At 39.9% G+C, this 14,686-nt stretch overlaps 1 long non-coding RNA gene across 1 annotated transcript; it reads right to left on the bottom strand.

Moving 5' to 3' along the window:
• Positions 1-1,270: 1,270 nt before the first annotated feature.
• LOC141367296 (uncharacterized) lies at positions 1,271-11,298 on the bottom strand. The gene is made up of 2 exons (XR_012371624.1): positions 10,936-11,298; positions 1,271-1,854 (listed from the first exon to the last, which is right to left on the bottom strand). It is a non-coding gene; the product is annotated as an uncharacterized lncRNA (long non-coding RNA).
• Between the last annotated feature and the right edge of the window lie 3,388 nt (positions 11,299-14,686).

Raw genomic sequence — 14,686 nt, forward strand, 5'->3', positions numbered from 1 at the left:
CTATATATTTTAATAATTATGCATATTTATACTGTATCCATTAATAGGTCTTAAACTGCATGTGGTAAGATTACTCATATAGGCTTACCCGAAATGTTTTACTCCAAAACATTATAGCAAAAAACTTACATTTCACCATAAAGGCACTACTTTTATTGTAGTCATAAGTAAAGTTAGTTTTTATGTCAAAATAATAGCTTAATTTAGTTACGACTTAATGGGGAAATGGTAACGCAGCAACACGTGTATGACGTGTCTTGTGGTAAAACTGCCGACCAATGGGATCTCTGGATTGGGATCTAGCTCCGCCCCTGGATCTAAATCCAACCCCGCCCCCTGGATGTCGCGTTCTGCAGTGAGGCGCTACTGCGTATTATTAGTGGAGATTGGCATTGATCGGAGCATCCCTAGAAGAAATCTTTAACAAGAATCTTCCTAGACCACTTTGTGTGTCTTTAATTGCCAGGTATGCTTTGTATTTTGTGAAATGTTCATTTTTCTATATGCTGATCTTTTAGTGAATGTTTTGATATATTTTGGATGGATTTGAATAACCAAATTATTGATTTAAGTGTAACCTGCCTGGCAAAATAAATTGTTAATCTTTATTCATTTCAAAACTTGTCAAATCTTTATTATATTTTCAGAGTTTAAGATAAATATATTGAAGGGGACATAGATTAGGAGAATTGCCTCTATTGAAAATATTACTGGAGTAATTGCCTCCCCGTTTTAAGGTTAGATGGAGAATTGCCTCAACCTAAAACATAGATGGATCCTCTTATTTTCAATGTGTTTTGGAGAAACCTCTAACTTTAACTTAAGTTAGAAGGAGAATGCCTCTATGCCCAGCTGTATGGAACTGCCTTAGCGCCTTCAGAATTACCCTTTATTCTCTATGTGAATATAATTCATTCTAAATAAATATAATTATAATTATATAAAGTATGATCAGCATCAGAATAGTATTGGTAACTTATATATTGGAGTCAGATTATAATTTAACCACAGAGGTCAAAGGAATAAATTAAATAAATGGAATTATTCTTCTAGAAGCGCTACGGAAGGAAAGAACATGTGATCCCTTCACCACGCCATTGGATACCTTCGTTGGGCCGATGGGTGGCGTCTTACACTTGTGTGTCTGGGTAACGTGAAAATAATAGCATCATGAAAAGAAAAGAGAAATGAAAAATGTGTATATAATAAATATATTGTTAACAATCTTGAATAAAACACACACATGCACACAAATGACTCACAATCTCTCTGTAGTAAATAATAATCAACTTTGTTGAGCTTCTGTCTGAAATGTCAGCATTCTCATCCCCAACAAAGATACAATACAGGCCAGGGGTAGCCACACTTTAAATAAACAAATTAATAAATGCAATTGTGCTTAAGTAGCTACTCATTTTCACATTCATAAGGTGCATATACTTTAAGAACAATAAATTACTATTAAAATAATTTAATTTTTTAAAGTCTTAGTTAAAGTCTCTTGCAAAATATCACAGTTAACCAAACATTCATCAACAACAATACGGCGGGCTCTCTGTCGCACACACAGTCCTCATCAGTTATATGACAGTAACTTAATGTCAACATGGAACATTAACATGTGTTTATAATTCCTGAAGCTGAAGGTATATTCATTTTTTTCTGGCAAAAGGTATACTGTTAGATCCGACCACTTTATTGATAACTAAGTTGTATAAATATGGTCCCAAAAGCAATAAGACTGCTGATATATATTGCTAGGCCAATACCAAGAGTGACATGGTTAAGTATGCGTGCAGTTCTGGAGTTTTTCTCTGCAATTTGTCGGTGTCCTAACTTGTTTGCATTTCGAGTCTGTAAAAGTGAATAATAAAATATTAGTGTGCATAGCACATTTGAAAGAAATGAAAGAGTTTCACAAGTTAAAAAAGAGTGCAGGTCAAAAAAAAAGCATCTTTAAAGTAAAACAAAAACAAAAACATGTTGTACAGTATAGCTTTAATAGTAATTTTAAATGTAAGTAGGCCTAAGTAATAATAATAACTACATAATCTTGCAGGTTTAAAACAAAAACTATAAAAAGGCTATTAACCATTTAAAGAGTTCTGTATTGTTTGTGTAACGGGATCTACTTTTATAACAAGTATTTTTGAGAGACTTTTATTTTGACAAGCAGACTGGTTTACGTGCGAGTGGTGAGAGTGCACGAAGAAGAGCGCGCAGTAGAAAAAGTAGAAGAGTAAGCTGAAGTGTATGTCGTGTCGTGTCCGAGAAGCTCGTTCGATAAAGTTGCTTTAAGAGAACTAAATCGGAGTTTTGGTCGGACAGAGGACAGCACTGTGTTGTGGACTGTAAGTGTTTTACAGTTGAAGATTGCATTTTGACGATCGGTTCCCGAGAAGCTCAGCTGTTGCTGGAATGACGCAGTAACTTTATGCTGGCTGCAGGCACACGTTAAAGTGCTTAATATGTGAGTTTTCTTCTCGTATTTGTGACATTTTTGCTATATCTGACATATTTTTGCTGTGTCACGTTATTTACTTTACACTGAAGTGACGTTTTTGGTCCGGACGGATCACGTCGTTTTATTTTGTGGTTAACACGTTTCGTTACACGTGAGACAGCGGCTGCTGTATATAATCGTGATATAAAGCACTGTTTTGAGAAGATTTGAGTTTGAGTTTACCCTGCCATCCAAACGACATCTCAGCTGATTCATCTCGAGGGTGGTTCGTTTGTAATTTATCTCCTGTGTGATTCATCTGATCGATTTACCGTGATATTGCAACTGAAAGAGGCAACTAAGTTATATCTCTCGAGTTAATTTCAACGCACGCTACTTCAAGACAACGTATTTCCACTCATCATTCTACAGACTGGTATTTCCTATTTGTTCCTTTTGAGATATTGTGGTTTGATGGACGGTACAGTTAAAACCTTAAAGTTGGGTTATAAAACTTAAAGTGAACTGTGGTTGAACATTTAACAGGGACATTCACCAGTGTTTTGGGTGTGAAATTGTGAATGCTCATTGAAGCTGTTATTTTCTCACTGTTTTTGAATGTGATTGTGTTTCAAAAGGTAAATTAAGTGGTGTCATTTAATTCAAAGTAAAGTTATAAGTAAAGTTACAGCTAAAAGGGAGATTGTAAGTGTTGTTGGTTATCCTTTTTAAAGTGATTGACTCTATAGTGAATACATTGAAAGTGATTGGGTGACAGTACAAAGAAATTCACGCAATACACTTGTTTATGTAACTTTTTTTTTTTTTTTGTTTTCATTCTTATTGAGTCATTACAAATAATTTCTTATTTGAGAAATTATACAGGAAATAAACAAAGTTTATATTTCTTTATACTTACCTGAAGTGTAATTGTAATCTTTAAGTGAAGTCTGTCAGGGAGTAAGGGCGTCTCACTTACCTTAATAGACCTGGGGAGGGAGGATTATGTGAATTTTATATATATATAATTCTGTATCACATACACTTTTACTTCAGAAGGCTTTCTCGTGACGTTAAACTAACTGAAGCCTACCCTTGTCGGTCTGTAGGGGCAATCACCCATAAGGTAGGAAACAGCATACATACTCTAGTGTGTACAGAGACTAAAAGCACTGGGTGCGGGGACAAAGATCCTTTCGTTACTCAGTCTTCCAGGGCAGCACTAATTTAATCCCTTACTAAACGAGAATAATTGTTCCCGTTACAAAATGGCGTCACGAACAGGATGCGTATAAGTACATTTAACTAGTCACACATCTCCAGGCCCACAAGTTGTTTGTCAAGAAAGAAGATGGCTGAACTCAAAGACTTAAGAAAAGAGATGGCGGAGATGCAAAGGCGATTTGCAGAGCAGTCGGGTGCCCTCGAACAAGCCCGAGCAGAACAAAGAGAAGCTCTCTCTCTCGCAAAGGTTGTAATTGAGAATCAGGCCTCTGCACAAACGTCTCCTTCTGCTATCTATATTCCACGAGATCGAAAACTACCTGAATTCAGTGGTTGCGGGTCAAAACCCGGCGAGTTAAGTATTGAAGAATGGGTGACATCGATGAAGTCTGCATTTCAAGTCATGAGGGTGCCCGCTGAGGACAGGGTTGAGCTAGTAAAACAGCACCTAAAAGATGAAGCCAAAGCCACAGTGAAGTTCATGATGGATGGAAAGGAGGAGACTGTTGATAACCTTTTCTCTGTTCTCCGTGATACCTATGGAGATAAAGTGCCCATTGGAACAACGCTGAAAGATTTCTACGATCGTGCTCAGAATGCAGGAGAAACAATACGGTCCTACACATATGACCTTCGAGAACGACTGAATCGTGTTCAGCGTCGAGAACCAAACAGAGTGGCTGATGTTGAAAACGTCCTGAAGGAACAGTTAGTGCTTGGCTTGAGAGATGACTTTCTACGACGCGAGATGAAGCGCAGGCTTAAATCTGAGCCAGGTCTAACTTTTGTACAGTTGATGCAAGCGGCAATTATCTGGTCGGAAGAGGAGGAGACGCAGACTTCTAGTAATGTAAGGTCCAGTACTCGAGCCAGAGGAGTGGTGAATGTTACCGCAGCACAAGAGGCTCCTTCTGCCCTGTCGCTGGAGAAACTGCATGAAGCGATCCAGAAAATAGCTGCTCGTCAGGAGGAACTATATCAAGCTGTGTACGGAAAAGGAAGAAATAAGCCACAACCAAGCCAGCCTAAGAAACAACCGTTAAAAGACAGCGAAGGCCGGTATATTTGTTATTCATGTGGTGAACCTGGCCATACCAGCCGTTACTGTTCACAAACTGGCAATTTAAAGAGAGAACCCGCTCCACCTCAGCATGTGGATTCAGCTGAAATGTTAGAGGATGACTCAAGAGGAGCAGTGCAAAAAAGTCCGGGGCCGTCGTTGATTCGATGTCACACAGTAGAGTGGACGGCTGATGATACCGCTGAAAAACTGAGAGACAGTGCTTTTGGGGACTGCCTAGTCGTTGATGTGAAGATCGCCGGTGTCGGAACCAAATGCCTCCTGGATACAGGATCAGAGGTATCTACTATATCTGAGTCACACTTTAAGGAACACTTTGGAGAGCAAAAGCTAAAGCTATCCTCTGCATGTTGGGTCAAGCTAACTGCAGCCAATGGATTGGACATCCCTGTCTTAGGATGCCTGCAGGCCGATGTAGAGTGTCTTGGAAAAGTACTGCCTGGAAAATGTATATTCGTCCTCAATGACACAAGTCCAGATGTGAAAGAAATGAAAGGTGTCTCTGGAATCATCGGAATGAATATACTTAATGAAATTCAGTCTTTGTTTATCTCAGCAGAGGGAATGGAGAAAGTCAACAAGTACACTCGACAGGATGAGGCTCAGGTTCGAAGAGTGCTAGCCAGAGTGGAAAAGGAAGTAGGACCACAGGGACGTGATGGAAGGATTGGATATGTTAAGATTGCTGGAAAACAAGCTGTCACTATTCCCCCTCGTTGTGAGAAGGTGCTGGAGGGACGTTGTGGAGTGTCGTCCAAGATAACGAGCCAAGTGCTAGTTGAGCCAACCGCTGGGACAAGTTTGCCAAAAGGGCTTTTAGTAGCACATGTTCTTGCTAGAACAGAAGATGGAAAGGTCCCTGTGCGTATGTTGAACTTGAGTGAAAAGACTGTTAGACTTGCTCCTCGATCCAGAGTCGCTTCTGTGTACAGACCAAAAGAGGTCATCACAAAGGATGTGCTTGAGTTTCAGGAAAATGACGGCGTACTTCATGTTAAAGAAATGGCAAGAGAAAATGGACCAGCCGATGAAACCTTGCTCGCACAGTTACCAGTTCCTATTGAAGTGAATTCTGAAGGGCTAACACAGGCTCAATTCAAAAAGCTAGTGGAGTTGCTAACAAAGCACAGAGACGTTTTCTCTAAGGATGACCAGGACTATGGCTATACTACAGCTGTCTTGCACAATATTCCTACCGGCGACGCACCACCAATAAAGCAGCGTCATCGCCGAATACCACCACACATATTCCAAGAAGTCAAAAGACATGTCCAGAATCTGGTGTTGCAAGGAATCCTCACAGAGAGTAGTAGTCCTTGGGCGTCACCGGCAGTTATTGTCATGAAGAAGGATGGGAGCGTCCGTTTCTGTTGCGATTACAGAAAGCTAAACCAAGTGACGTGTAAGGATGCATATCCTCTTCCTAGGGTAGATGAGTCCCTAGATGCCTTGGGTAATGCCAAACTGTTTTCTACCCTAGATTTGACTGCTGGGTACTTCCAGGTAGCCATGAGTGATAAGGACAGAGAGAAGACGGCTGTTACTACCCCATTTGGCCTGTTCGAGTGGTCTCGGATGCCATTCGGGCTTTGTAATGCCCCAGCCACTTTTCAGCGCCTTATGGGGGTGGTTTTAGGTGACCTAGCCTTTGATGTTCTTCTTGTCTATCTGGACGATGTTATTGTCTTCTCTAAAGACTTTGAAAGCCACTGTGAGAGGTTGGAACTTGTCTTTAACCGTCTGAGACAGCATGGCCTAAAGCTAAAGCCAAGCAAGTGCTTTCTCCTACGAGCTGAAGTTAAGTTTTTGGGGCACCGAATTTCTGCAGAAGGAATAAAAGTGGATGACGAGAAGGTCAAAGCGCTGGAAATGTGGCCGAACCCCAAAAGTGTCAGGGAGGTTAGGCAAGTACTCGGATTTATGAGCTACTACCGAAAATTCGTCCCAAGGTTCGCTCAAATTGCTAAGCCTTTACATGCGTTGGTAGGAGGAGGAAAGAAGAACAAAACCCCAGTAGCTTTCGTCTGGAGTCAAGAATGTCAGATGGCATTAAATGAGTTGAAAAAGTGCTTGATGTCACCCCCCATACTTGCGTACCCTGATTTCACTATGCCCTTTACACTTGCCACGGATGGGAGTCATCATGGATTAGGAGCTGTACTGAGCCAAAAACAAGGAGGAACTGAACGTGTTGTGGCGTACGCCAGCAGAGGTCTGAGAAGGTCAGAGAAGAATGGCAAGAATTACAGCTCATTCAAGCTAGAACTGCTCGCCTTAAAGTGGGCAGTCACGGAAAAATTCAGAGAATACCTCATGTATTCAAAATTCACTGTCATTACGGACCACAACCCGCTGCGTTACCTTGACTCAGCTAACCTCGGAGCTGTTGAACAACGCTGGGCAGCACAGCTAGCGGAGTACAATTTTGAAGTAAGCTATAAACCTGGCCGCCTCAACACAAATGCAGATGCCTTATCAAGAATCCCTTCCAGGGAGGTTACAGAGAAAGATGATGATGATGGGAAAGATTTCATACAGCTGAGAGCTGATGAAGTGAGAGCATGCTTGTGGCCGGCAAAGAAAGTTGACCAAGAGGAATCAGTTGAAAAAGTGGCAGTTCAAGCGGCAATAAAAGGAGAAATGAGTGGTTACAGCTGGAGTGATATTGGAAAGCAACAGAGGAATGACCCTTTGATTTTTCCTATTCTTAAAGCAGTGACTGAGAATAAAAGACCAAGCAGAGTGGATCAGAATGGTATGGAACCAAGAATGAAAAAACTTGCCAGGGAATTCGACCGTCTTAAGCTGCGTCAGGGAGTACTGTTTAGACGCATTCTGGACCCTAGAGATGGAGAGGAGATCTGGCAGATAGTGGTGCCTGAACTTCTACAGCGTGAAGTGTATGAAAGTCAACACGAGCATGGAGGCCATTTCGGGGAGAGAAGTACCTTGAATAAGATGCGACGCAATTACTACTGGCCTACTATGTCTGCAGATGTTTCATGCTGGGTACGGCAGTGTAAAAGGTGTACGTTAGCCAAGGATGTTTTTCCCAGGCTTCGAGCTGCTATGACCTGTAGTAATGTCTCAGCCCCATTAGAGGTCCTCGCCATGGATTACACACAGCTTGAGCAATCTGCTGGAGGGTACGAAAATGTACTGGTCCTGACCGACATGTTCACCAGGTTCACAGTCGCTGTTCCTACTAAGAATCAGACAGCCAGCACCACGGCGAAAGCTCTGCTTAAGCACTGGTTTGTGAATTATGGTTGCCCAGCTCGTCTACATTCTGATCAGGGCAGGTGTTTCGAAGCCAACGTGATCAAAGAGCTTTGCAAACTTTATGGTATAGAGAAAAGTCGCACCAGCCCCTATCATCCACAGGGGAACTCTCAATGTGAGCGCTTTAATCGTACCATGCACGATCTATTAAGAACCTTGCCACCAGAGAAGAAAAGAGATTGGAAGACACACTTACCAGAGCTGGTAATGGCATACAACAGCCATGTCCATTCATCCACTGGATATTCTCCATTCTATCTACTATTCGGAAGGGATGCACGTTTACCGATGGATGTGCTTGGAGAGAAGGATTTAGAAGAGGATGAGATTGATAACCTGGATGATTGGGTGAAGAGTCACCATACAAGATTGAAAACTGCTGTGGAGATCGCAAATGCAGCATCTCAAGAAGCTTCCAGGAGAAGAAAGAGGATATATGACCGCAAGTCGTATGGAGCTCTTGTGAGGCCTGGAGATCGGGTGCTATTGCGTAACCATAAGCCTAGGGGTAGAAACAAGATTCAAGATAAATGGGAAAACACACCATACATAGTGATAAAACAAAATCACGCAGACATACCTGTGTTTACCATTAAACCAGAAAAAGGGGGACTGACAAAAGTAGTACACCGGGATCAGCTCCGACATTGTTCGTTCCCGACACCTACGACACAACGTACACACCGACACAGAATGAGAGAACAATCAGATTCAGATACTGACATGTCAGACATTGTCTGCTTTCCAGAAACTGCAGAACACCCTATTCACCATGCACACACCGGGGTGGATCAAGAGGGGTTAGGGGAAGTAGATCAACCTGAAGGTAATGAGGGTCAAAATGACATTTCTGATTTGGAGTTAAGAGAGCAAGATAATTCAGATGATGCAGATGTTTCTGAGAATGAAAGAGAAAGTGTCCCTGAACTAAGACGTTCTCAAAGACAAAGTAAGGGCACTTTACCTGTTAAGTACAGAGATGACTATGTTTTATAATAAGAGTCTACAACAAAAATAAGTTTTGTTATGTTTTTGCTTCAGTATCTGGGATTATAAATGTATAATATTATGTTCCCCTAACATGTTGTTTGTATTTCAGAGATGAAGCTGCTGGAGATGTCGATGGAGTGGCAGGGTTTAGTGGGGGGGAATGTAACGGGATCTACTTTTATAACAAGTATTTTTGAGAGACTTTTATTTTGACAAGCAGACTGGTTTACGTGCGAGTGGTGAGAGTGCACGAAGAAGAGCGCGCAGTAGAAAAAAGTAGAAGAGTAAGCTGAAGTGTGTGTTGTGTCGTGTCCGAGAAGCTCGTTCGATAAAGTTGCTTTAAGAGAACTAAATCGGAGTTTTGGTCGGACAGAGGACATCACTGTGTTGTGGACTGTAAGTGTTTTACAGTTGAAGATTGCATTTTGACGATCGGTTCCCGAGAAGCTCAGCTGTTGCTGGAATGACGCAGTAACTTTATGCTGGCTGCAGGCACACGTTAAAGTGCTTAATATGTGAGTTTTCTTCTCGTATTTGTGACATTTTTGCTATATCTGACATATTTTTGCTGTGTCACGTTATTTACTTTACACTGAAGTGACGTTTTTGGTCCGGACGGATCACGTCGTTTTATTTTGTGGTTAACACGTGTCCTTACACGTGAGACAGCGGCTGCTGTATATAATCGTGATATAAAGCACTGTTTTGAGAAGATTTGAGTTTGAGTTTACCCTGCCATCCAAACGACATCTCAGCTGATTCATCTCGAGGGTGGTTCGTTTGTAATTCATCTCCTGTGTGATTCATCTGATCGATTTACCGTGATATTGCAACTGAAAGAGGCAACTAAGTTATATCTCTCGAGTTAATTTCAACGCACGCTACTTCAAGACAACGTATTTCCACTCATCATTCTACAGACTGGTATTTCCTATTTGTTCCTTTTGAGATATTGTGGTTTGATGGACGGTACAGTTAAAACCTTAAAGTTGGGTTATAAAACTTAAAGTGAACTGTGGTTGAACATTTAACAGGGACATTCACCAGTGTTTTGGGTGTGAAATTGTGAATGCTCATTGAAGCTGTTATTTTCTCACTGTTTTTGAATGTGATTGTGTTTCAAAAGGTAAATTAAGTGGTGTCATTTAATTCAAAGTAAAGTTATAAGTAAAGTTACAGCTAAAAGGGAGATTGTAAGTGTTGTTGGTTATCACTTTTAAAGTGATTGACTCTATAGTGAATACATTGAAAGTGATTGGGTGACAGTACAAAGAAATTCACGCAATACACTTGTTTATGTAACTTTTTATTTATTTTTTTTGTTTGTTTTCATTCTTATTGAGTCATTACAAATAATTTCTTATTTGAGAAATTATACAGGAAATAAACAAAGTTTATATTTCTTTATACTTACCTGAAGTGTAATTGTAATCTTTAAGTGAAGTCTGTCAGGGAGTAAGGGCGTCTCACTTACCTTAATAGACCTGGGGAGGGAGGATTATGTGAATTTTATATATATATAATTCTGTATCACATACACTTTTACTTCAGAAGGCTTTCTCGTGACGTTAAACTAACTGAAGCCTACCCTTGTCGGTCTGTAGGGGCGTTCACCCATAAGGTAGGAAACAGCATACATACTCTAGTGTGTACAGAGACTAAAAGCACTGGGTGCGGGGACAAAGATCCTTTCGTTACTCAGTCTTCCAGGGCAGCACTAATTTAATCCCTTACTAGACGAGAATAATTGTTCCCGTTACATTTGTCAAACACAAGAACATCTTTTAGTCTTAACATAATTCTCATAATTACATATTTCATAGTTTTGATGAGTTTAACATCATTGTAATGTAAATATCTACGTGTGAACTGTATGTAATATGTAAAGATGTAGAAAATGTATATGAATACTTACTGTGATGGAGTAAACCAGAGCAGCAATGCCTGTAGGTAAAAAACAGAAGATCATGGTAAAGATGGAGTAACCCAGGTAATCTGGCAGTGGTTTATCCTGTGGAGTGTCGATCACATTAACTTCTGGCTGCATAGTGACCACTTGATGATCTGGATTCGTTTCTTTATCCCCATCTGAAGGCTTATTCATTAACTGAACCTCCTCCATTCTGCTCTCTAGACTTTTCTCTTGTTTCTCTGCGTAGAGATAAACTCCTTGGTGTGGATCTGGCAAAGCCTGGTAGAGGGAGTTATAGGCTGTTGGGGTGGAGCTATAGAAGGTCTGCACGTCACCATTGGCTGACATGACTTCCTGTTTACATCTGGGAAATAACAGTTGGTGTTGCATGTCACAATTTCATAAAAACTTTTTTGAGATGAGGAAGATTTAAATGAATTTTATAAAAAAAAAGGTTATATTGCAAGGATCTATCAGGAATTTTCAACTGATTTACATTTTGTATGTCATAAACTTTCAACATTAAACAACATTATGTAATTAAGTTGTTGGGCTAGAGTGATCTCACCATCACCGGAAGTGAGCGACACCATTAGTACTCTTAGAAAGGATGTGTTAACCTTCTTTGACCTGTGGGAAATTGCACAAAAGTAGAATTAAGAAAGCCAGGATAACAGAAAAGGCCCAGCATGATCTAGTTTAACCAGCACATACTGGCTTAGTCTGGTGTACGATGGCTAAGCCAGGATGAGAACGTGCAGCTATGTCATGCCAGGTGTAGCTAGGATAAGTGCACGTTCACGGCATTCTTAAACAGACCACGGGATCGATCACAGAATCACTGATGCAAAAATGGATAACACTAATAAAAATTCATCTTCTGAAATAAATTTACTTTCATGCCGAATAATACACCATCCCATGCTGCAAAAGCATCACTGACCATTTTAATTCATATGGGCATGAAATAGGATTAAGACCCCATCATCCTCTGACCTCAGTCATATTATGGAGCATCATTATGTAAAAGATGTGTGAGGTGGACAGCACTAGCAGCCCAGTCTCACGAAATTTCGTTATATAGTCACATATTTTTCTATTATCACGAAATTTCGTGTTTTTTCGTGATTGTATAACGAATTCCTGTTTTCGTGTGATTATCACGTATTGGTTACTCGACTGTTTTTTCCTATTTTTAAACCATTGTCGCTTCGGTTTGGGGTTAGATTTGGTGCTTGCATTAGAATGTCATTTTATATATTGATTTTTACTATTTTTTCTGATTTATTTTTTTATATGTCGCCTGGCGTTAGGGTTAGAGTTGGGTTTGGTCAGGGATGCCATTTTATGTAAATCTAACCCTAAACCGAAGCGACAATGGTAAAAAAATAGGACAAAACAGTCGAGTAACCAATACGTGATAATCACACGAAAATAAGAATTCGTTATACGATCACGAAAAAACACGAAATTTCTTAATAATATCACGAAAAAAGAATAAATATATACGTGACTATATAACGAAATTTATTTCTGACAAGCAAGCAACAATGTATTGAGTCAGGAGAAAAAGAATGATTCACTTTACAGGAGGAAAGTTTTCAACAAGAGGGCGCCAAATTACTTTTTTTTCACCTTTCTGTGTATACTGCTAAATTATTTATGGTTTACCAGAAGAAGCAAGTTAAAAACAGGAAATGATTGTGGCACAGTTATTCAGCCTTTGTGACTTTGTCAACACCATCATTCAAGTGATTTAACATTTTTAAGTTGTTTTAGATTATTTTTGTAAATCTATAAATCAAATTTGCCCAAAAATCTCAAATATTATTCAGTTAACGCCTCACACACTGTTGAAGTGGAGAATTACAAACACACTTAATGTCAAATACCACACGTTTAATCTAAAGGTCTTAGGCCTGAATGCTTCCCAAGCAAGTAGTTTTAGGGTATGAAACGTATTAACTTGATAGCAGACCTCTATTATGATACGTTCACTTGTGTAATACTGGATGTTAAATAATCAACTTTAATTTTATTTATGAAGAGACACTATAAAACAATTAAACATCAGGTGGTGTTGCTAACCCAAATTTGACTCTTAGGTAGAACTGGTTACAGACATGAAACTCTTGGTGCTCCTAATCTCTTCATCACAAAGGCTTTTGCACTGTTAGCCTTTAGGCTCATATCACTGAGTTTCTGCTGAAATATATGATGTAATGTATACATATTTTGTGGTTCTAAGATTGTAATGTTATATTAATGTTTAGTATTATTTTATAGGTCATGGTGCGATGAGTAAAAAGGTCTCATTTCTATAAGTCTAAGAAGATGCATTTCTTGTAGAGGTGGGGTTTTGCCTTGATATTTCTGGCTAGTTTGACCAGTTGCCAAGATACTCCTGGCTAGTTTGACCAGGTTCTCTTTAGTATCACTTGGCACAGGTCAAACTGGATTTTGACCAGGTGTTCTTTAGTATAAAGGTCAAACTAGATTTTGGTAGTTTTCTCAAGCTGTGTATAAAAGGTGGCCTGGCAAAATATTCTGTTGCCAGAAGCTCCCACACTTTGTGTGTATTCAAACTTTATGGAGTCATCCTGTAACCAGGAGCTCTCACACTTTGTGTGTGTATTAAAATATCATGGAAGAAATTAGGGATGCTCCGATCGACTGGCCGATAATGCTTGCTGTTTCTCAATGAATTACGGTGAAATGCCGCTACATCCAAAAGCCAGGGGGCGCTCTCGTGCAGAAACTCAAAATGCGCTGTAGACGAAGAACAATACACGCGCAGCTGTGATGACACGCAGCTCCATAGATATAAAGGCTAGATGGCTCGTCCGCGCTGCTGGCCAATTGAGTGCAACGTCCGCATTTTGGCAGCCATCTTAGGACAGGGCGCTCGCTCACTCGTAGCATTGAGTTTTGATGATGCAGGTGCTTTTGGGTGACCATGGCTTGCTTAATTTTTTGCCGATTTTCAAACGGTTTGGTTTGTTATAAACGTCAAAGATGTACCTATGACACTGCATACCTATACTAAAAATAAAAAATAAATTCATGAAACATGTTAAAGCATCCAGAATTATAGCCACGTTAATAACGTTTGTAAAAACCCAAACCGTTTGGGAATCGGTGGAAAATTGAGCAAGTTGTGGTCGTTTAGGGGTACCTGCACCGTTGAACTCGGTGCTGGGAGTGGGCGAGCGCCCTGTCCTAAGATGGCCGCCAGGTGATGCCGTTAGGGACTCCGCCTTGAGCCATCTAGCCTTTATATACATATCTATGCGCAGCTCCACGAAATGGCTGAAGGACATATTTATATTGCTGTTCTTCAAACCTTTTCAGGTATTTTCATGATAATAAAGAATATGTTTAATGATTATGTTTAACGAGTGTTGCTTTTTCAAATGCATTTTATAAATGACTCAAACTAACAGTGATTTTAGATCGATAAGGACTTACTGATCAAAAGCCGTAGTATATGAAATAGCTGTAATAAGATCGGCTGTCCGATTCAGAATAGTGATCGGCCACGTATAATTAGTGGAGATTGGCATTGATCGGAGCATCCCTAGAAGAAATCTTTAACAAGAATCTTCCTAGACCACTTTGTGTGTCTTTAATTGCCAGGTATGCTTTGTATTTTGTGAAATGTTCATTTTTCTATATGCTGATCTTTTAGTGAATGTTTTGATATATTTTGGATGGATTTGAATAACCAAATTATTGATTTAAGTGTAACCTGCCT

This window comes from Misgurnus anguillicaudatus, chromosome 10 (assembly GCF_027580225.2).
Source record: "Misgurnus anguillicaudatus chromosome 10, ASM2758022v2, whole genome shotgun sequence".
NCBI classification, from domain to species: Eukaryota; Metazoa; Chordata; class Actinopteri; order Cypriniformes; family Cobitidae; genus Misgurnus; species Misgurnus anguillicaudatus.